Below are 23,585 nucleotides of genomic sequence, written 5' to 3'. Positions count from 1 at the left end.
CCTCATCACAATAATGACCATCCCATTGCAGAGAACATGAAGGAGACAAAGAATCAAGGTCTCAGGAGATGGAGAGCCAATGATCCATATGCTACAAGGAGAATGACTGTTGTTGATGCGAGATTTCACACGAAGGAGTAGTGGACTTCTATGAGACTGTGTTACTTGATAAGAACCCAACTGTTAGTCACATGATATATGTTGATTGGAATTTCATCAAGTCAAATGAAGACTACTTCCCCATGTCCAAGAGAAACTCAAATTGATAGGTCTTGAAGAGTTTGTTGTCGGAGAGATGACTAGCTGGAATGATGAGATGATCATGCAATTCTATCCCACTCTTCATTTTTATCCTGATGGAAAGATAATGTGGATGACTGACGGCACCAGATACTAGTCAACAGTTGATGAGTGGGCTTCCATCTTAGGATCCCCAAAGGTGAAGGAAGGAGATTTGGATGTGTATTATGTGTCTAAGATGAACCACAACTCTATGGCAAACATCTACACATCAGTCCCCAAGGAATATGTGAAGACCCACAAGCTTGGTTTTGTATACTTTCTGCAAGGTGGTCATCCTACCTCCAACACAATATTGAGGCACACCTTGCTACCCAAATATAGAGATGACAAGATGATTCGAGGCTACTACAGCAGCATGCTGCATCACGTGGATAGACACACCAGGATTAGCATGATGGATCTAATTTTTGAGACCATCAAGAGAACAACTGCTGACCAGAAGAGATCTTGTGGATACACTCCATACTTTCAGATGCTCATTATCTCCAAAGTTGGAAAGAGCCAATATCTACTCAATCGACAACACCTACTCCTCCAACCAGATTATGAGGATAATATTGTAGTGATGGATCCTTCTCATCCCACTTCATCGACTGCACAAGTTGATATTGAGGTTGAGGCCCACGCAGAGGCAGCTAGAGCCGCTAGTGCTCCAGTTTTGTAGACAAAAGTTGAACAAATGTCCTACCTTATTAGCACCATTTGAGCAATGGATAAGAACATCTCCGAACCGTTGAAGAACCATCAGAGACTATAGAGGATCACGGAGACAAAGTTTCATGAGCTCGACATCAAGGTTACTGAGCTGACCACCATGGTCAACTAGCTGAAGCAAGAGGTAGATGCAGTTATGTTGCCCAACTCGCATGATAAGGATGAGAGCCTCACACTGTCAGTCCAGAGTAAGTTTGTGACCCAGGCTCGATCTGCGGTTGTGCCTGCTCAGGATGTGAGACCCTAAGTGTCTGCACTAGCTCCTACTTATACAGTTCCTCCATGAGCACCTCAAGTGTCAACTCCAGAAGCCCAGAAGGCCTCTGCAGAAGCATTCACGGATGCTCTCCTATCGACTCCTTTCATTGCCCCATGGAGGAGACCATCCCCATAGCGACGCTTAGCTCTATACTTTCGAACTTTTTGGTAACTTTTTGCCAAAGATGGATAAATTGTATATATCATAGGGCTGAGAGAGAGAGAGAGAGTTGCTTTTCATGCTTTTCTTCGGGTTTGAAAACATTTTTCCTACTTTTGTTTGTCTGAAACTTCATGGTGTTTGATCATATGCTTTGTGTTGGGGATATTACCTACGGTATGACCCGCTTATGACCCACAAGTGTAGGGGATCTATCGTAGTCCTTTCGATAAGTAAGAGTGTCGAACCCAACGATGAGCAGAAGGAACTGACAAGTGGTTTTCAGCAAGGTATTCTCTGAAGGCACTGAAATTATCGGTAACACATAGTTGTGTGATAAGATAATTCGTAGCGAGTAGCAAGTAACAATAGTAGCAAAGGTGCAACAAGATGGCCCAATCCCTTTTGTAGCAAGGGACAAGCCTGGACAAACTCTTATATGAGGTGAAGCGCTCCCGAGGACACATGGGAATTTCTGTCAAGCTAGTTTTCACCATGTTCATATGATTCGCGTTCGCTACTTTGATATTTTGATATGTGGGTGGACCGGTGCTTGGGTGCTGTCCTTACTTGGACAAACATCTCACTTATGATTAACCCCTTTCGCAAGCATCTGCAACTACGAAAGAAGAATTAAGACAAGTCTAACCATAGCATTGAACTAGTTGATCCAAATCAGCCCCTTACGAAGCAATGCATAAACTAGGGTTTAAGCTTCTGTCACTCTAGCAAGCCATCATCTACTTATTACTTCTGAATGACTTCCTCTAGGCCTAGGTAATGGTGAAGTGTCATGTAGTCGACATTCACATAACACCACTAGAGGAAAGACAACATACATAGCATCAAAACATCGAACAAATACCAAATTCACACGACTACTTATAGCAAGACTTATCCCATGTCCTCAGGAACAAAAGTGACTACTCACAAAGCATAATTATGTTCATGACCAGAGAGGTACTGAATCGCATTAAGGATCTGAACATATGATCTTCCACCGAGTAATCCAACTAGCATCAACTACAAAGAGTAATTAACACTACTAGCAAACTTACAAGTACCAATTAGAGTCGTGAGACGGAGATTGGTTACAAGAGATGAACTAGGGTTTGGAGATGAGATGGTGCTGACAAAGATGTTGATGGAGATGAGTCCCCTCCGATGAGAGGAGTGTTGGTGATGACGATGGCGACGATTGCCCCTCCGAAGTTTCCCCGGCAGGACGGCCCTGCCGGAGCTCTAGATTGGTTCTGCCCAAGTTCCGCCTCGTGGCGGCGGCGTCTCTTCCCGAAAGCCTCCTCCTGATTTTTTCTGTGACGAAACCCTCCTTATAGTAGAAGATGGGAGCCAGAGGGGCAAGAGGGGGCCCAGAAGCCACATAGGCGCGGCCAGGGGGGTAGCCCGCGCCTGGCAGGCTTGTGGCCTCCTGGTGGCTCCCCGCCGGTACTTCTTCCGCCCAGTATTTTTTATAAAATCCTAAATAATTCCTCGTTGATTTTCACGACTTTTGGAGTTGCGCAGAATAGGTATCTCAAACTTTCTCCTTTTTCAGACCAGAATTCCATCTGTCGGCATTCTCCCTCTTCATGTATACCTTTTAAAATAAGAGAGAAAAGGCATAAGTATTGTACCGTAATATGTAATAACAGTCCATAAAGCGATAAATATCAACATAAAAGCATGATGCAAAATGGACGTATCAACTCCCCAAGCCTAGACCTCGCTTGTCCTCAAGCGGAAGCCGAGATCAATAAATATGCCCACATGTTTAGAGATAGACGTGTCGATAATACAAAATACGGACATGCAGGCATCATGATCATATTTAGAACAGCAATATCGTCATATAATCTCTTATGCTAAAGTGATAATTCCTTCACAAATTAAAGTATGGATCAAGAATCTTATTGAGAATTAACAACCAATGGCTTTAGTCATTGAAGCAATTGCAATTTATCATAACATCGGGAAGAGTCAAATAAGCGCGTGTAAAGCAAATCCACATACTCAATCATCCTTTCGTCTTCTACAATTGCTAAAACTCACGTGGTACTCATGAGATCAAAGTTTCAGTTGGAAACAAAGAAAGATAGGGGCTTATAGTTTCGCCTCCCAACTACTTACCTCAAGGGTAATGTCAACAATAATAATTCACGAATACTTACTTCCAAGTTGACATATGAATATAGATCTTTCCCTAGCACATGACGCTTGCCAAGATAATGGCGAAATAAGGAATTGGTGTTGATCACCACGACTCTTTTAAGGATAAAAAGTAAAGGTACAAGATAGGCTCTTTGCAGAGGGAAGCAGAGTTTGTCATGCGCTTTTGAAGTTTGGATGTGTGACCTCTTAGTGTGAAGGAACGTCACTTTATATTGCCTCCTGTGATAAAGAACTTTATTATGCAGTATGTCGCTTTTATGTCTTCCTTATCACAGGTTCGTACAAAGCTTATTTTCCACACACTAATAGATCATAATTATTTAGGAAGCAATTTTTATTGCTTGCACCGATGACAACTTACTTGAGGGGTCTTATTCAATCCATAGGTAGGTATGGTGGACTCTCATGGCAAAACTGGGTTGAAGGTTTGTGGATGCACAAGTAGTATCTCTACCTAGTGCGGAAGTTTTGGCTGATATGAGGTGGAAGCAATCGTCGTGTGCTAAGGGATCTCTAGTCATATAACATTGTTCGGAACCAAGCAAACATAATTCATCATGTTGTCTTCCTTGTCCAACATCTACTTCTAAGCATGTAATGGTTTAATGAGTGTTCACAATCATAGATAGTGCCCAAGATGATATATTTATATGTGAACCTCTCCTTTATTACTTCCTATTAATTCCAACAATGACCAAGGTCTACGTTTGTCCACCCACAACAAGTATCAATCAACATTCTTTTTATATGTGAAGCCATCACTTCCCATAAGATCATTACATGATCTTTCATGCCTTTGTTCTTTTATTATTCTTTCCTTTAGATCATGGCATGAAGCAAGGCCCTTAACTAAAACACTCTTTATTATATGACTCACGAACTCGAATACATTGGGGGTGATACAAAGAAAAACTCAAGCCTAGAACATACTAAGAACTTTATTCTACTAGAGAAAGATAAACCAAAAAGGATCGAACTAAGAAAAAGGTAAAGGCAAAAGTTGTGATGGTGATACGATACCGGGGCAACTTGTGATAGCCTGGCTTATTAGGAAGGATAGACTACTCATATCAATAAGGAATTCCTTCTTTTCCGGGAGCCCATTCGAACAGAACTCCCAGGTTAAGCGGGTGCGCATGAGTGAGGACAAAGTGCGCAGAAAAGACTAGTATTGATATGTGGGGCCAGTTTAGATCCCGGCAGGAGTAACGACCGCCGGCAGGTGTGTCCGGGGCATTACAGGTTTGGTATCAGAGACGACCCTCGCGGTTACACGGATGTTTGCGGACAGGTGTGTGGTCATGTTGTTCATGATGTTTGTGACCCGTCGTGGCACACGGCATGGTACATGTACTAGACTGGATGCACAAACGTTTGTACCAACAGGGAACGCTCCTGTGGCCCGACGAGGACGTTGGTTCCTCTGAGTGGTGGTGTATGTGATAGCCTAGCTTATTAGGGATGATAGACCAGGTTAAGCGAACAGAACTCCCAGGTTAAGCGTGCTTGGCTTGCAGTAGTTCTAGGATAGGTGACCGACCGGGAAGTTGATCCCGGGTGCGCATGAGTGAGGACAAAGTGCGCAAAAAAGATTAGGATTGATATGTGGGGCCAGTCTAGATCCCGCCAGGAGTAACGACCGCCGGCGGGTGTGTACGGGGCGTTACACAACTCCCCCAAGCTTGGCACAAGCAAAGAGGAGTGTCCATACTCGTGCTTAATTGTCTTCCTTCAAAGGTGATGGTGGTGGAGTTGTTGCAATCTGGGGTTGATTCTCCGTCTTCCAAGGCATAGGTGCTCCATCATGGAAAGATGATCGAGTCTCTAAATCCTCAAATCTGCAGCCAACCGTATTGATTTAAATCTATAGTCATACTCACAGTTTTGGTTCTGCAGGTCGTAGATCTAGGCTTCGAGGTGATCAATTATGTCATAGAGCCTGGAGAGGTGCTTCCCGATGTCATTGGCATCGATCTTGTGCTTGTTGGTGAACTCCGTGATCATCATGTGGTTGGCGTTGAGTCCGCGTTCCACCATCCATTGGCACTTGAAGATTTGCTGCTCCATTGCTTCGAGCCTCGCCTCCACGCTTCCGGTCTTCTTGGGCCCCTCAACATCACAGATGTGCAACACCCCCTCATGCATCTCGATAGATTGAGGGTGTTGCACCACTCCTGCGAGGTAGGGATTGATGACCTTCTCGAAGAACTTGTCCTTCGGAACTTTTGGGGACGCCATAGCGATCTAGATCTGTCTACACGGTAGCTCGAAACAAAAACAGAGGATATTTGCATGATACGAGGGTCAGACCTTTTAGGAGAATTTATAATGAATTTTTCCTGACCAAAAGGAGAATTCCACAAGAAAACGGAGTCCGGGAGGCACACGAGGTGCTCACAAGCCACCCAGGCGCGGCCAGGGGGTAGGTCGCGCCTGGCAGGCTTGTCGCCTACTCGTGCACTTTCTGGACTACTTTAAATTTTTCTATTTTTCTAAAAATTCCAAAACGGAGAAAAATTGCTACTGGAAAAGTTTTGGAGTCGGTTTACTTACCGAATCACATACCTCTTCGTTTTTGGAGTCTGAAACAGGCTGATAAATATCCCTTATGTACTCCTCCGGAGTTATGGTATTGATAATATTGCTTTCAACGTTTATGGGAGTACCTGAGATATAATGCTTGATTCTTTGCCCATTTACAACTCTCGGAAAATTACCTTCCGTGTTGTTGATCTTTATGGCACCGAAATGATATACTTCCTCAACAATATAAGGACCTTCCCATTTAGAGAGAAGCTTGCCTCCAGAAATAATCTTAAACGAGAATATTATAGCAAGACATAATCACCTACATTGAACTCACATTTTTGTATCCTTTTATCATGCCACCTCTTAACTTTTTCTTTAAACAACTTGGCATTTTCATATGCTTGAGTTCTCCATTCATCAAGTGAGCTAATATCAAATAACCTCTTCTCACCAGCAAGTTTGAAATCAAAGTTGAGCTCTTTGATCGCCCAATAAGCCTTAGGCTCTAGATCAAGAGGTAAATTACATACTTTACCATAAACCATTTTGTACGGAGACATGCCCATGGGATTCTTATAAGCAGTTCTATTAGCCCACAGTGCATCATCAAGCTTCTTAGACCAATTCTTTCTAGACCTATTAACAGTCTTTTGCAGAATTAGTTTAATTTCTCTATTACTTGGATCTACTTGACCACTGGGCTGAGGCTGATAAGGAGATGCAATTCTACATCATATTTAGCAACCGTTTTATGGAAAGCACCATGAATAAAATGTGAACCACCATCAGTCATTAAATATCTAGGGACTCCAAATCTTGGGAAAATAACTTATTTAAGCATCCTAATAGAGGTGTTATGATCAGCACTACTAGTTGGGATAGCTTCTACTCACTTAGTAACGTAATCAACAGAAACTAGAATATGAGTATACCCGTTAGACTTTGGAAAAGGTCCCATATAATCAAAACCCCAAACATCAAATGGTTCAATAACAAGTGAATAATTCATAGGCATTTCCAAACGTTTACTGATATTACCTATTCTTTGACATTCATCACAAGACAAGACAAACTTACAGGCATCCTTGAAGAGAGTAGGCCAATAGAAACCATATTGCAATACCTTGTGTGCAGTTCTATCTCCCGCATGGTGTCCTCGGTAAGCCTCAGAGTGACTTCTGTAGGATCTATCCCTGTTCATGCTCAGGTACACAATGTCTAATAACACCATCTACTCCTTCTTTATAAAGGTGAGGATCATCCCAAAAGTAATGTCTCAAATCAAAGAAGAATTTCTTCTTTTGCTGGTATGTGAAAGTAGGTGGTATATATTTGGCAACAATATAATTTGCATAATCAGCATAGCAAGGTGTACTACGTGAAGCATTGATGACATTCAATTGTTCATCTCGAAAGCTATCATCAATAGGTTGTGGGTCATAAAGAACATTCTCCAACCTAGACAAGTTATCTGCTACAGGGTTCTCAGCACCCTTCCTATCAACAACATGCAAATCAAATTCTTGTAGCAAGAGAACCCATCTGATAAGTCTAGGTTTAGCATCTTTCTTTTCCGTGAGATACTTAATAGAATCATGATCAGTGTGCATAGTAACTTTGGAATCAACAATGTAAGATCTGTACTTTTCACATGCAAACACGAGTGCTAAAAATTCCTTTTTAGTGGTAGCATAGTTTCTTTGGGCACTGTTGCTACGGCAACAAAAGTCCTTCCGTCGCGCTTAGGAATTATTCTTGTTACTTCTCTGGTTTGCATCGGTTTTTGCCTTGAAGAGGAAAGGGTGATGCAGCACAGGAGCAGTAAGTATTTCCCTCAGTTTGAGAACCAAGGTATCGATCCAGAAGGAGGGCCTCGTGAAGTCCAGAGTACGTGCGCAAACACAAACAAGCTTGCACCCAACGCTTCAAAGGGGTTATCAATCCCTTCAAGATTGTTTGCAAAGTGAGATCTGAAGGCGGAAAGTGCAACGAAGTAAAAAGTATAAGGCTGAAAATATGGTGTGGAGTAGACCCTGGGGGCCATAGTGTTCACTAGAGGCTTCCCTCAAAATAGCAAATATCACGGTGGGTGAACAAATTACTGTCGAGCAATTGATAGAACCGCGCAAAGTCATGACGATATCTAAGGCAATGATTTATACATATATGCATCACGTCTGAGACAAGTAGACCGATACTTTTTGCATCTACTACTATTACTCCACACATCGACCGCTATCCAGCATGCATCTAGTGTATTGAGTCCATCACGAACACAGTAACGCCTTAAGCAAGATGACATGATGTAGAGGGATAATCTCAAACCAATGATGAAAACCCCATCTTTTTACCCTTGATGGCAACAACACGATGCGTGCCTCGCTACCCCTTCTGTCACTAGGTGAGGTCATCGCATGGTATGAACCCAAAACCAAGCACTTCTCCCATTGCAAGAATCATAGATCTAGTTGTCCAGACAAAACCCACAACTCGAAGAGAATTACAAGGATATGAAATCATGCATAAGAGAGATCAGAAGAAACTCAAATAAGATTCATAGATAATCTGATCATAAATCTACAATTCATCGGATCTCGACAAACACACCGCAAAATAAGATTACATCGGCTAGATCTCCATGAAGATCATGGAGAACTTTGTATTGAAGATCCAAGAGAGAGAAGAAGCCATCTAGCTACTAGCCATGGCCCCGTAGGTCTATGGTGAACTACTCACGCATCATCGGAGAGGTGATGGTGTTGATGAAGAAGCCCCCCGTGTCCGAATCCCCCCTTCGGCGGGGCACGAGAACGTGCCCCAGATGGGATCTTGCGGAGACAGAAGCTTGCGGCAGCGGAAAAGTAATTTCAATGATCTCCTGATTTTTTTGGGAATTTTTGGGAATTTATAGGCGCAATCCCTAGGTCAGGGGACGCTCAAGGGGCCCACAAGCCTGGGTGGCGCAACCTACCCCCTAGCCGCGGGGTGGGGACTTGTGGGGCCCCTGGGGCTTCCCTGACTTGGCTCCCAAGCTCCTCGATCTTCTTCCGTTCCAGAAAAATTCTTTTCGGGGATTTTCTTCCGTTCGGACTCTGTTTCAAAATCTCCTCTGAAAGTGGTCAAAAACATGGAAAAAAACAGGGACTGGCACTTGGCACTGAGTTAATAAGTTCGTCCCAAAAAATATATAAAAGGCATGCAAAACATCCAAAGTTTGACAAGATAATAGCATGAAACCATCAAAATTGTAGATACGTTGGAGACGTATCAAGCATCCCCAAGCTTAACTCCTGCTCGTCCTAGAGTAGGGAAGTGATAAAGAATGAATTTTTGATGTGGAATGCGACCTAGCATAGTTGTCCTTTGCAACTTCTTTCACGTGGCATGACTGTTCAGATCCGTAAGATTCAAAACAATAGCTTGCTATTGACATGAAAACAGTAATACTTCAAGCAAACTAGCAAAGTAATCTTGAACTTTCAAAATAACAAGGCCAAAGAAAGTTATACCTACAAAATCATATAGTCTGGCTATGCTCCATCATCCTCACACAACTAATGTAAATCATGCACAACCCCGGTATTGGCCAAGTAATTGTTTTCGCACTCTTACTTTCTCAAACTTTTTATAACTATCATGCAATACATGAGCGCGAGCCATGGATATAGCACTATAGGTGGAATAGAGTGTGGTGGTGGTTGTCAGACAACAAGGGAGGAGATAGTCACATCGACTCGGCGTATCAATAGGCTATGGAGATGCCCATTAATATATATCAATGTGAATGAGTAGGGATTGCCATACAAGAGATGCACTAGAGCTGTAAGTATGTGAAAGCTCAAAAGGAGAACTAGTGGGTGTGCATCCAACTTGCTTGATCCCAAAGAGCTAGGGCAATTTGAGGAACCCATCATTGGAATATACAAGCCAAGTTACATAATGAAGATTCCCACTAGCATATGGTAGTGACAAAGCAAGAAGCTTTCAATCATGAATAACATGGTGCTATCATGAAGCACAAGTGTGGAAAAAGATAGTAGCATTGTCCCTTCTCTCTTTTTCTCTCTTTTTTCACTTGGGTTCTTAGGCCTCTTTTTTTTCTTTTCTTTTCTCTTTTTTTTTGTTTTTGGGCTCTTTGGCCTCTCTTTTTTTATTTCCTCACATGGGACAATGCTCTAATAATGATGATCATCACACTTTTATTTACTCACAGCTCAAAGATCACAATGGTGATGACTCCATAGGAAATGCCTCCAGCAGTGTACCGGAATGTGCAACGATCTAGCATGGCGTATCACGCTGAAACATCTCGCTAGCTATCTTACGATCATGCAATGGCAATATGAGAGTGACGGCACAAGTCATGAGACGGAACGGTGGGAGTTGCATGGAAATATATCTCGGAATGGCTAGGAAAATGCCATAGTAGGTAGATATGGTGGCCGTTTTGAGGAAGGAATTTGGTGGGTTTATATGTCGGCGAGAATTGCGCGGCACTAGAGAGGCTAGCAATGGTGGAAGGTGAAGGTGCATCTATACCATGGGCTCATATTAGTCATGAATAACTCACATACTTGTTGCGAAAGTTTTTGTTAGTAATGGAAACAAAGTGCTAAACGCATATTCCGAGGGGAAGGGTTGGTAGGTGTAAACCATCGCGTGATCCCGACCTCAACACAAAGGATGATCATCAATAGATGAATTATGCTCTAACTTCCTAACATAGCGGTTCACCATATATGCATGCTACGGGAATCACTAACTTCAACACAAGTATTTCTAGATTCACAACACCCTACTAACATAACTCTTAATAATACCAAATCCATGTCTCAAAACTATTTGAGAGGAATCAAAACTTCTCTTTCTATTCAATGCACATGAATATGGAGGTTTTTGCATCTTCTTTGGGTATCTATCACCTTTGGGACTACTTTCATAGCATAAGCCAACTACCAAATCACGCACCGCCGTGCTCTAAAATATATAAGTGAAGCACGAGAGCAAAAGTATCTAGCTCAAAAGATATAAGTGAAGCACTATGAGCATTCTAGCAAAATCACGATGAGTGCATGTCTCTCTCTCTCTCAAAAAGATGTGCAGCAAGTATGATTGTGACACAACAAAAAGAAAAGACTCCTACGATACAATACGCTCCAAGCAAAAACACATATCATGTGGTGAATAAAAATATAGCTCCAAGTAATGTTACCGATGGATTGAAGACGAAAGAGGGGATGGCTTCTCGGGGCATCCCCAAGCTTAGGCTTTTTGGTATCCTTGAATTTGGCTTGGGATGCCTTGGGCATCCCCAAGCTGGTGGTCTTTCCACTCCTTATCTCTTTGTCCATGAGAACATCACCCAAAACTTGAAAACTTCACAACACAAAACTTAAACAGAAACTCGTGATAATATTAGCACAACAAAACAAACTACCACTTCTTTTGGTACTGTAGCAAACTTGAATTCTATCTATATTGATATTGGGCTACTGTATTCTCACTTTTCCATGGCTAGTAACCCCCGATACTAACCATAGTTTCATCAAAACAAGCAACCAACTCAACAAAAACAGAATCTGTCAAAAACAGACCAGTCTGTTGAAATTTGTATACTTCGTATACTTCTGGTACCTCAAAAACTATGAAAATTTACCACAGCCTGGGAAAAAGGCATATCAACCAGCAGCAAAAAGAATCAACTCAAAAGCACTTTCTGAATAAAAATGAAAAATCATATCGTGAGTGAAAAGTTTCTGTCTTTTTCCAGCAGGATCAAACAACCATTACCAAAACTAGTCATAAAGTTTTGCTTGGATCAAACAAAAAAAGAAACAAAAAAAACACAATAACAATAGAATTATGAAAGTGTGGACGCAAAAAAGCAGAAAGAAAAATATAAATTCATTGGGTTGCCTCCCAACAAGCGCTATTGTTTAACGCCCTTAGCTAGGCATAAAAGCGATAGAATCACGTATCGTCGTCTTTGGTGCTCAAACCATAAGTGGCCCTCATCATGGATACATAAGGCAATATTATTTTATTTCTAGGAAAGTGTTCCATGCCCTTCCTTAATGGAAATTGAAATCTAATATTCCCTTCCTTCATATCGATGATAGCACCGATAGTCCTTAGTAAAGGTCTACCAAGAATAATAGGGCATGTAGGATTGTAATCAATGTCAAGCACAATGAAATCCACGGGTACATAGTTCCTATTTGCAATAATAAGAACATCATTGATCCTTCCCATGGGTTTCTTGATAGTAGAATCGGCAAGATGCAAATTAAGAGAATACTCTTCAATCTCATTAAAACCCAAAACATCACATAAAGACTTTGGAATTGCGGAAACACTAGCACCCAAATCACATAAAGCATTGCATTCATAGTTTTTGATTTTGATTTTGATGGTATGTTCCCACTCATCATGAAGCTTTCCAGGGATAGAGACTTCCAATTCAAGTTTCTCTTCAAGAGATTTCATCATAGCTTCGACGATATGATCGGTAAAGGCCTTGTTTTGGCTATAAGCGTGTGGAGAGTTTAACATGGATTGCATCAAAGAAATGCATTCAATCAAGGAGCAACTATTATAATTGAATTCCTTGAAATCCACGGTAGTAATTTCATTACTACTCAAAGTTTTAACATCTTCTACTCCACTTTTAATGCTTTTAGCATCAAGATAGATGGACTCTGAATCATTGGGGCACTTTTCAAACAAAGTGGATTCATATCCAGCCCCATAATCATTAGGTTTGACACAAGAAAACCAAGATTCAATGGGAGTCACACCAAGCACTTTAAGATCTTCGCGATTCTCATCACGAGTTTCGGATTTAGCAGCCATTTTATTGACTAAAGTAGCTTGCTTATCACAAATCTGGCCCACTAGCTTTTCAAGATGAGAAAATTGAGAATTTAGCGCAAGGAATTCTTTGGCCATATCATCAACTTCTCTACTCATAAAATCAAGAAAAGAATTTTGCGCCTTCAACTCTCTATGGAAGTAACTATTATATTCAAATTGTGTAGACATGAAGCCTTTAACACTAGTTTCAATCTCTTCTAACTTCGCAAAGTGAGCATCAAAATCCCTTAGTGGGGCCATTCGGGTTTTAGTAGGCAAGCAAGCAGGCAAAGACCAAACGAGAAAAAGGGCGAACGAAAAGGCGAACAAAAAGGAAACGAAAAAGGCAAATTGGTGAAATGGGGGAGAGGAAAACGAGAGGCAACTGGCAAACAAAGTAAATGCAAGAGATGAGTTTGCGACACCTACTTGGATGAGTCCTTTACTTGATCTTCCTCCCCAGAAACGGCGCCAGAAATTCTTCTGCTGCGGCAACAAAAGTCCTTCCATGGCGCTTAGGAATTCTTCTTGTTACTTCTCTGGTTTGCGTCGGTTTTTCCCTTGAAGAGGAAAGGGTGATGCAGCACAGGACCAGTAAGTATTTCCCTCAGTTTGAGAACCAAGGTATCGATGCAGAAGGAGGGCCTCGTCAAGTCCAGAGTACCTGCGCAAACACAAACAAGCTTGCACCCAACGCTTCAAAGGGGTTGTCAATCCCTTCAAGATTGTTGCAAAGTGAGATCTGAAGGCGGAAAGTGCAACGAAGTAAAAACTATACGGCTGAAAATATGGTGTGGAGTAGACCCTGGGGGCCATAGTGTTCACTAGAGGCTTCTCTCAAAATAGCAAATATCACGGTGGGTGAACAAATTACTGTCGAGCAATTGATAGAACCGTGCAAAGTCATGACGATATCTAAGGCAATGATTTATACATATAGGCATCATGTCCGAGACAAGTGGACCGATACTTTATGCATCTACTACTTTTACTCCACACATCGACCGCTATCCAGCATGCATCTAGTGTATTGAGTTCATGACGAACAGAGTAACGCCTTAAGCAAGATGACATGATGTAGAGGGATAATCTCAAACCAATGATGAAAACCCCATCTTTTTACACTTGATGGAAACAACACGATGCGTGCCTCGCTACCCCTTCTGTCAATAGGTGAGGTCATCGCACGGTATGAACCCAAAACCAAGCACTTCTCCCATTGCAAGAATCATAGATCTAGTTGACCAGACAAAACCCACAACTCGAAGAGAATTACAAGGATATGAAATCATGCATAAGAGAGATCAAAAGAAACTCAAATAAGATTCATAGATAATCTGATCAGAAATCGACAATTCATCGGATCTGGACAAACACATCGCAAAAGAAGATTACATCGGATAGATCTCCATGAAGATCATGGAGAACTTTGTATTGAAGATCCAAGAGAGAGAAGAAGCCATCTAGCTACTAGCTATGGACCCGTAGGTCTATGGTGAACTACGCACGCATCATCAGAGAGGTCATGGTGTTGATGAAGAAGACCTCCGTGTCCGAATCCCCCCTCCGGCAGGGCACCAAAATGTGCATCAGATGGGATCTTGCGAAGACAGAAGCCTGCGGCGGCGGAAAAGTAGTCTCGATGATCTCTTGATTTTTTTGGGAATTTTAGAGAATTTATAGGCGCAACCCCTAGGTCAGGGGATGCTTAGGGGGCCCACAAGCCTGGGTGGCATGGCCTACCCCGCTGGCCGCGGGGTGGGGGCTTGTGGGGCCCCTGGGCTCCCCTGCCTTGGCTCCCAAGCTCCTCGATCTTCTTCCGTTCCATAAAAAATCTTTTCGGGGATTTTCTTCCGTTTGGACTCCATTTCAAAATATCCTCTGAAAGGGGTCAAAAACATGGAAAAACAGGAACTGGCACTTGGCACTGAGTTAATAAGTTAGTCCCATAAAATATATAAAAGGCATGCAAAACATCCAAAGTTTGACAAGATAATAGCATGAAACCATCAAAAATTATAGATACATTAGAGACGCATCTGTAGGGCATGGCATTTTCTCGATCGCATCAAATTTAGACTTATCAACTTCAATATCTCTTTCAGAAATTTGATGTCCTAAGACAATGCCTTCATTATCCATAGAGTGGCACTTCTCCCAATTCAAGACAAGGTTGGTATCTTTACATCTCTGTAAAACTCGATCAAGGTTGCTGAGGCAATCATCAAAATAAGACCCGTAAACGGAGAAGTCATCCATGAAAACCTCAACAATCTTTTCACAAAAGTCAGAGAATATAGCCATCATACATCTTTGAAAGGTAGCAGGTGCATTACATAAGCCAAAAGGCATACGTCTATAAGCAAAGGTACCGAAAGGGCAGGTAAAAGTGGTTTTCTCCTGAGCATATTGTGCAACAGGTATTTGTTAGAAACCAGAATAACCATCTAGAAAGCAGAAGTGTGTGTGTTTAGACAATCTTTCTAGTGTTTGGTCAATAAAAGGCAAAGGTTAATGATCTTTCCTAGTGTCTTTATTCAATTTTCTAAAATCAATTACCATCCTATAGCCAGTAAAAATTCTCTGTGGGATCAATTCATCTTTATCATGACGGACAACGGTAATACCTTCCTTCTTAGGGACGCAATGCACCGGACTTACCCAATCACTATGAGCAACAAGATAGATAATACCTGCTTCCAGGAGCTTTATTATTTCTTTTCTTAATACCTCTTTCATCTTAGGATTCAATCTCCATTGATGATCGGCAACTGGTTTGGAATCAGGATCAGTTTTAATTTTATGATGGCATAGAGTTGGACTAATGCCTTTAAGATCATCAAGACTATATCCAATAGCAGCACGGTGCTTCCTTAGAATTTTCAATAATTTCTTTTCTTCATGCTCTGAAAGGCTAGCACTAATAATAACAGGATATATCTCTTTTTCATCAAGATAAGCATACTTAAGAGTATCAGGTAACTGTGTAAGCTCAAACACAGGATCACCCTTTGGTGGGGGTGGATCTCCAAGCAATTCAATAGGCAAATTATTCTTAAGGATAGGATGTTGTTGATAGATAACTCTATCTATCTCATTCCTTTCATCCATATGCATATCATTTTCATGCTCAAACAAGTATTGCTCTAAAGGATCAGTAGGATGCACATCAATAGAAGCTAGGGCAATAATTTCATCCTTACTAGACAATTCTTTTGAATGAGGTTGTGTACCAAACTTGGAGAAATTGAATTCATGTGACACACCTTCAAAGCCAACAGTGACAGTTTGCTTCTCACAGTCAATATGAGCATTGAAAGTATTGAGGAAAGGTCTGCCAAATATGATGGGACAAAATCTATCTTGTGTGGTAGCAAGAATGAGAAAATCAGCAGGATACTTAGTTTTACCACACAAGACTTCAACATCTCTAACAATTCCCAAAGGGCAAATATTATCTCTATTGGCAAGCTGAATAGTAACATCAATAGGTTCCATCTCGACAGGTGCAATCTCGTCTTTAATTTCATCATATAAAGATCAAGGTATTGCACTAACACTAGCACCCACGTCACATAAACCATGATAACAATGATCTCCTATCTTAACAGAGATAACATGCATACAATAGGCCTATGTTTGTCTCTAACATGGGGTTTAGCAATTCTAGCAGCATCTTCACAGAAGTGAATATCATGCCCATCAACATTGTCGGACAAGAGATCTTTGATAATAGCAATGCTAGGTTCAACTCTAATTTGCTCAGGGGGTGTAGTTGTTCTAATGTAGCCCTTACGTATCACAGTTGGAATTTTAGCATGATCCTTTATTCTAACAGGGAAGGGTGGTTTTTCAATGTAAGCACGAGGAACAATAGGATCATTGTAAGCAACGATTTTCTCTTCAACTGGATTGGGTTCAACTACATTAACTTCTATGGGAGGATGATATTTAAACCACTTCTCTTTAGGGAGATTGATATGAGCAGCAAATGATTCACATAATGAAGCTACTATCTCAGAGTCAAGTCCATGTTTAACGCTAAAATCACAAAAAGTATTTGTTTCAACGAAGGATTTAACGCAATTGAACTTAAGATTCATACCTGACTCCTTACCTTCATCAAACTCCCAATCTTCAGAGTTGCATTTAATCCTGTCCAATAAATTCCATTTGAAGTCAACATCTCTCTTCATAAAAGAACCGGTACAAGAAGTGTCAAGCATGGCGCGATTATCATGAGAAAGCCGAACATAAAAGTTCTGAATAATTATTTCTCTCGAGAGCTCATGGTTGGGGCATGAATATAACGTTGATTTAAGCCTCTCCCAAGCTTGAGCGATACTTTCTCTATCACGAGGCCAAAAATTATAGATATAATTCTGATCACGATGTACCAAATGCATAGGATAAAACTTTTGATGAAATTCCAATTTCAATTGGTTGTAGTTCCATGATCCAGTATCATCACATAGCCTATACCATGTCAATGCTTTATCCCTCAAAGATAAGGGAAAGACCTTTTTCTTGACCTCATCCTCGGGCAAACCTGCAAGCTTAAATAAACCACAAACTTCATCTACATATATTAGATGCAAGTCGGGATGTGATGTTCCATCTCCTGTAAAAGGATTAGCCAACAGTTTCTCTAGCGTACCCGAATGAATTTCATAACAAATATTTTCAGTAGGTGCAGTAGGTTGAGGAGCAACTCCTTGTGCTGTCATTCGAGGTGAAGATACCACGTACAAGCTCCTCAAAGGATTAGTTTCCATAGTGACAAGTGATAATAAATTTCAGTGACACCAAATTCCACTTACCAAAGGCGCTTTACTCCCTGGCAACAACGCCAGAAAAGAGTCTTGATGACCCACAAGTGTAGGGGATCTATCTAGTCCTTTCGATAAGTAAGAGTGTCGAACCCAACGAGGAGCAAAAGGAACTGACAAGTGGTTTTCAGCAAGGTATTCTCTACACGCACTGAAATTATCGGTAACAGATAGTTGTGTGATAGGATAATTCATAGCGAGTAGCAAGTAACAATAGTAGAAAAGGTGCAGAAAGATGGCCCAATCCCTTTTGTAGCAAGGGACAAGCCTGGACAAACTCTTATATGAGGTGAAGCGCTCCCGAGGACACATGGGAATTTCTGTCAAGCTAGTTTTCATCATGTTCATATGATTCGCGTTCGCTACTTCGATATTTTCATATGTGGGTGGACCGGTGCTTGGGTGTTGTCCTTACTTGCACAAACATCCCACTTATGATTAACCCCTCTCGCAAGCATCCGCAACTACGAAAGTAGAATTAAGACAAGTCTAACCATAGCATTAAACTAGTGGATCCAAATCAGCCCCTTAGGAAGCAACGCATAAACTAGGGTTTAAGCTTCTGTCACTCTAGAAACCCATCATCTACTTATTACTTCCCAATGCCTTCCTCTAGGCCCAAGTAATGGTGAAGTGTTACGTAGTCGACGTTCACATAAAACCACTAGAGGAAAGACAACATACATCGCATCAAAATATCGAACGAATACCAAATTCACATGACTACTTATAGCAAGACTTATCCCATGTCCTCAGCAACAAAAGTGACTACTCACAAAGCATAATTATGTTCATGACCAGAGAGGTATTTAATAACATTAAGGATCTGAACATATGATCTTCCACCGAGTAATCCAACTAGCATCAACTACAAAGAGTAATTAACACTACTAGCAACCTTACAAGTACCAATCGGAGTCGTGAGACGAAGATTGGTTACAAGAGATGAACTAGGGTTTGGAGATGAGATGGTGCTGATGAAGATGTTGATGGAGATGAGTCCCCTCCGATGAGAGGAGTGTTGGTGATGACGATGGCTACGATTTCCACCTCCGGGAGGGAAGTTTCCCCGGCAGGACGTCCTGCCGGAACTCTAGATTGGTTCTGCTCAAGTTCCGCCTCGTGGCGGCGGCGTCTCTTCCCGAAAGCCTCCTACTTATTTTTTCTGGGACGAAACCCTCCTTATAGCAGAAGATGGGAGCCGGAGGGGCAACTGGGGGCCCACAAACCACCCAGGCGCGACCGGGGGGTAGGACGCGCCTGGCAGGCGTGTGGCCTCCTGGTGGCTCCCCTCCGGTACTTCTTCTGCCCAGTATTTTTTATAAAATCCAAAATATTCCTCGTTGATTTTCACGGCTTTTGGAGTTGCGCAGAATAGGTATCTCAAATTTGCTCCTTTTTAGACCAGAATTCCAGCTTCCGGCATTCTCCCTCTTCATGTAAACCTTATAAAATAAGAGAGAAAAGGCATAAGTATTGTACCGTAATGTGTAATAACAGCCCATAAAGCGATAAATATCAACATAAAAGCATGATGCAAAATGGACGTATCACCCGCCCTATTAGGCGGGTCAGGTACACGATGACTCTACATTCTGATCAAGATAAGCCTTGGCCCAGGGTCTGAGATGGGCCAGGAGAACTTCGACGAAGGGATGCCAGGGCCCATGAGCTAGATGGCGGCTCAAGATTAATGGAGAAGATAAGTCACCAAGGAGCTTTCCTAGCTTGCAAGACACGGCGACTTAGAGATATGGAAAGCCATGATTTGTAATGTGGCCAGGACTTTGTAAACCCTAGGGCATCGACCTATATATAAAGGCGATACTCTAGGGCTGATAGGTTAAGTTAGAATCCATCGAGAGCTAGGTCAGGCAAGTTACACCCTCCTTGTAATCGAATCCACCATTAATATACACTAAGCAGGACGTAGGCTTTTACCTCCACTGGAGGGGCCGAACCTGGGTAATCCTGAGTCTCGCTTCCGCTCACCCCCTTGGAGTCGCCACCAAGGAGCGATGGCTCCATCACTAAGTCCTTTCACAAGGACATCTTCCGTAACAAAACCACGACAGTTGGCGCCCACGGTGGTGCCTGCGCACGGTGGAGTTGAGTTCTCAAAGGGAGCCCTTCCAGGGTTTGGAAGCTACGCGGTCGGCATCATGACAAAGAGCCGCCGCATGAAGTACTACATCGACAACTCTCAGTGGGGGCCTGAGGCCGATTCAATTGAATCTGGATACAGGGTCCCCTTCGGCATGATTCACGTCTTCATTGGCAAGATTGGGGCTCCCGTACCTGAGTCGGACAGCTTCACCAACATCGTCGAGCCGGCCCAGTGCGCCCATCCTGCCAAGAATCCGATCAGGAAACACCATGCTTTTGTTGGTTTAACGCAAGGAACCAACCTACCGGACGAGCCGGTTATCCAGGAAATCACCCCTGTCAACTCGGACGACGAGTCATCCATGGACGACATAGATTCAATCTATCCTCTCCATGAAGGATAGCTCGGGGGTTACCCGATGCAGCAATCTCCGAGGATGTTGAAGGACCCCACCGTCAAGTCACCATCTACATGGCGGGAGCGGCTGCCCCTCAGCCAAATGCGGCTTGTAATAATGAAGCCAGTGGATCAGGGAAGACTCCGGCTTAAGCTATGGAGGATTTGGTAGCAGAGGTGGCCAAACTCATGGTGATCACTGTGACGGCGGAGAATCAGGAAGAGGTCAACGCCGAGTTAGCAAAACTAAGGGAAGAGATGGACAAAATCGAGAGCGACATACAAGTTGAAGCCGCCAGGATGGCAACACAACGAGCCCAGATCACTGCGGAGGCAGAGCGACTGAATGCTGAGGGATGGCGGCTTGAACGGCAACAGCGGGCTTCTAATGCGATTCACCAAAGAAGGCATCACAACCGTCTGCCGGACGATCTGAACCCAACTCGACTCTTTTACATCCCACATACCCCTGGGATGGAGCCCAACCGGCCATGGCACGTCGCCCCGCATGTTGATCCAGCTCACCCACTGCCCAACCCACAGGCACCTCAGCCGACGGCGGCTCATGTGCCGTGTTTCCAGACGCCGCGGGGTCACTTCTCAAACCCCGTTGACAATGTGTTAGTAGAAACCCGCAACCTTGAATCTCTCCCATTCACGGAAACTCTCCGACTGAGGTAGACGCAAGGAACGCCATCAAGATGTTGAAAAAAGCGGTAGTCCAACAGGCACAGTACTCGTATAGCCGCGAGCGGCTACACTCCACGCCCCAGGAAAGTCACACCAGGAGTCGTCATGATGACCCGCCCGCGGTGTCCACCAGCGAACGCCGACGGCTACCACAGATCAACCCACCCGGAATACCCGACACGCGAGTTCAAGAACTCGTGGATGCAGCACGAGCCGCCCGCCTGATGGAGAGGGCGGCCGCGACAGGTCAAGGTTATCCGTCTTATGTGTTGCCTCCCCCCGCGCAGACCGAGTCAGGTGGAAGGAACATTGGGATACCTTGTCTGTCACACGCCCTCCGCAATGAGCGTATGCCGAAATATTTCAAAGGCCCACGTAAAGTTCCCAATTGCATGCCGAATCTAGATCCAGGGGCATGGATTTAAAGCTACGAGCTTGCAATGGACATGCTCGATGTGAATAAGGCGGTGTGCACCAAGTATTTCACAACGATGCTTGAAGGGACAGGGCGCGCATGGCTGAAGAACTTTCCGCCCAGCTCCATCAACACCTGGGCCGAGTTGAAGGAACGTTTTGTTAAAAATTTCAGAGGGACTTCCAAGCGCCCGATGACTATCGTCGACTTACAACACTGTGTCCAGCGCCCAGATGAGTCGGCCCACCACTGGACGAGGCGAGTTGCAGAGGTGATCCATTCATTGGACGGCATTTCGGCGGCTCAGGCCGTGCTGATCTTGGAGAAAAACTGTCACTACGAGCCTTTGGTGTTGAAGCTTGGGCGGCTCAAGCGTAAGGTGCAAGGCATGGTGGAATTGATGGACACTCTGACTAGGTATGACGAATCAGATGATACTGAAGATCCTGGGGAGGATGACAACAAAATTAGCACCGCCAGGAGGGGCGAGTCATCCAAAGGCCACCCTCAGTTCTAGGGGCGAGGCAACTACAACCCCGCAGGACAAGGGAAGAAGAGGAAGCAGGAAGGCGCCACCAATTTTGTTGCCAATACTAACACTGGGAATGGGAACCAGCGTCAGAAGAAAAGGGGCTTCAGCGGGAAAAAGCCACACAACTATCATGAGATGCTCAAGGGCCCGTGCCCACAGCATGCTACCGCAGAAGGTCCATCTACCCATTCTTGGGAAGATTGTTATATGATGCAGGAGTTTCGTGCCGAAGCACTAAAACACGGGCAAGGAGACAACCATGGTGGACACCCGGATCAATTTGGTGCGGGTGGCTCACAGAGAAACCCGTTCAGAAGTTTTCCTAACCCGGGCCCGCATGGCGGGTCATAGTCTAATGCTTGGCAGTATCAGGTCTAGAACAGCCAACAATATAATGCGTAGGGTGTTTTTCAGTAGCAGCCTCCGCAAGGTGGCTCCCAGCACCAGAATGACAACGGCGGCTTTCAGAACAATCCTAAGCAGTTAAACGGCGGGCAGTATCATGTGTTTACCACCAGTACTTGCAAAAGGGACCAAAAAGTGAGGCACATAACCTTCAGCATTATTGAGTCGGCACTCCCCAGGTACCTCAACTGGTCTAAGCAACCCATTGTTTGGAGTAGGGAGGATCACCCGCCACGGGTTGATAAGCATCACGACTTAGCTTTGGTCATGGCGCCCTAGGTAGGGGGTTATACCCTCTCCAAGGTCATCATGGACGGAGGCAGCAACATCAACATCTTATACTTTGATACTTTTCGATGGATGAATTTCTCAGAAGGCGATTTGATGCCAACCTCCATGGTCTTCCACGACATTGTCCCAGGTAAGTCGGCATACCATGTTGGACGGATCAAGCTTAATGTGGCCTTTGGCAGAGAGTCTGACTACAGGAGCGAGACATGCATGTTTGAGGTGGTCAATATCAAGAGTCCTTACCACGCGCTTTTCGGTCGGCCGGCTTACGCCCGTTTCATGGCCCGCCCATGTTATGTCTACCTTAAGCTCAAGATGTCGGGCCTAAAGGAACTATCACGATCAATGGAGACCGGAACATAGCTCAAGAATGTGAAGAGGGAGACGCAGCTTATGCTGAGTCAGCCTGCACAACTGAGGAACTCTAGTTTCATCAGGCTAATGTTGGTCCGGCGGATATGACACTGCTCAAGAATCCCATAATCGATTCAGATCCGCCCGTCAGGTTCAAGGCGACAGATGACACAAAGTTGGTGGATTTCATGCACGGCGACTCCTCCAAGCAATTCACCATTGGGACGGGTTTGGATCCCAAATAGGAAAGCGCGCTCATCGAATTCATCCATGAGAATCAGGACATCTTCGCATGGAAACCTTCTGACATGCCGGGTGTACCGAGAGAATTCACTGAGCACCACCTTAACATTGATCCTAAGATGAAGCTGGTTCGGTAGTATCTACGCCGGTTTAACAAAGAAATGCGTAAAGAAATTGGGGAGGAAGTCGCCTGGCTGTTGGCCGCTGGATTCATTGTCGAGATTTTTCATCCTGAGTAGTTGGCCAATCCGGTTCTAGTACTCAAGAAGAATGGTACCTTCCGCATGTGCATTGACTACACCGACCTCAACAGGGCTTGCCCAACAGATCCTTTTGCA

Source organism: Hordeum vulgare, chromosome 7H, assembly GCF_904849725.1.
Source record: "Hordeum vulgare subsp. vulgare chromosome 7H, MorexV3_pseudomolecules_assembly, whole genome shotgun sequence".
NCBI lineage: Eukaryota > Viridiplantae > Streptophyta > Magnoliopsida > Poales > Poaceae > Hordeum > Hordeum vulgare.
This window is presented reverse-complemented; position numbering follows the sequence as displayed.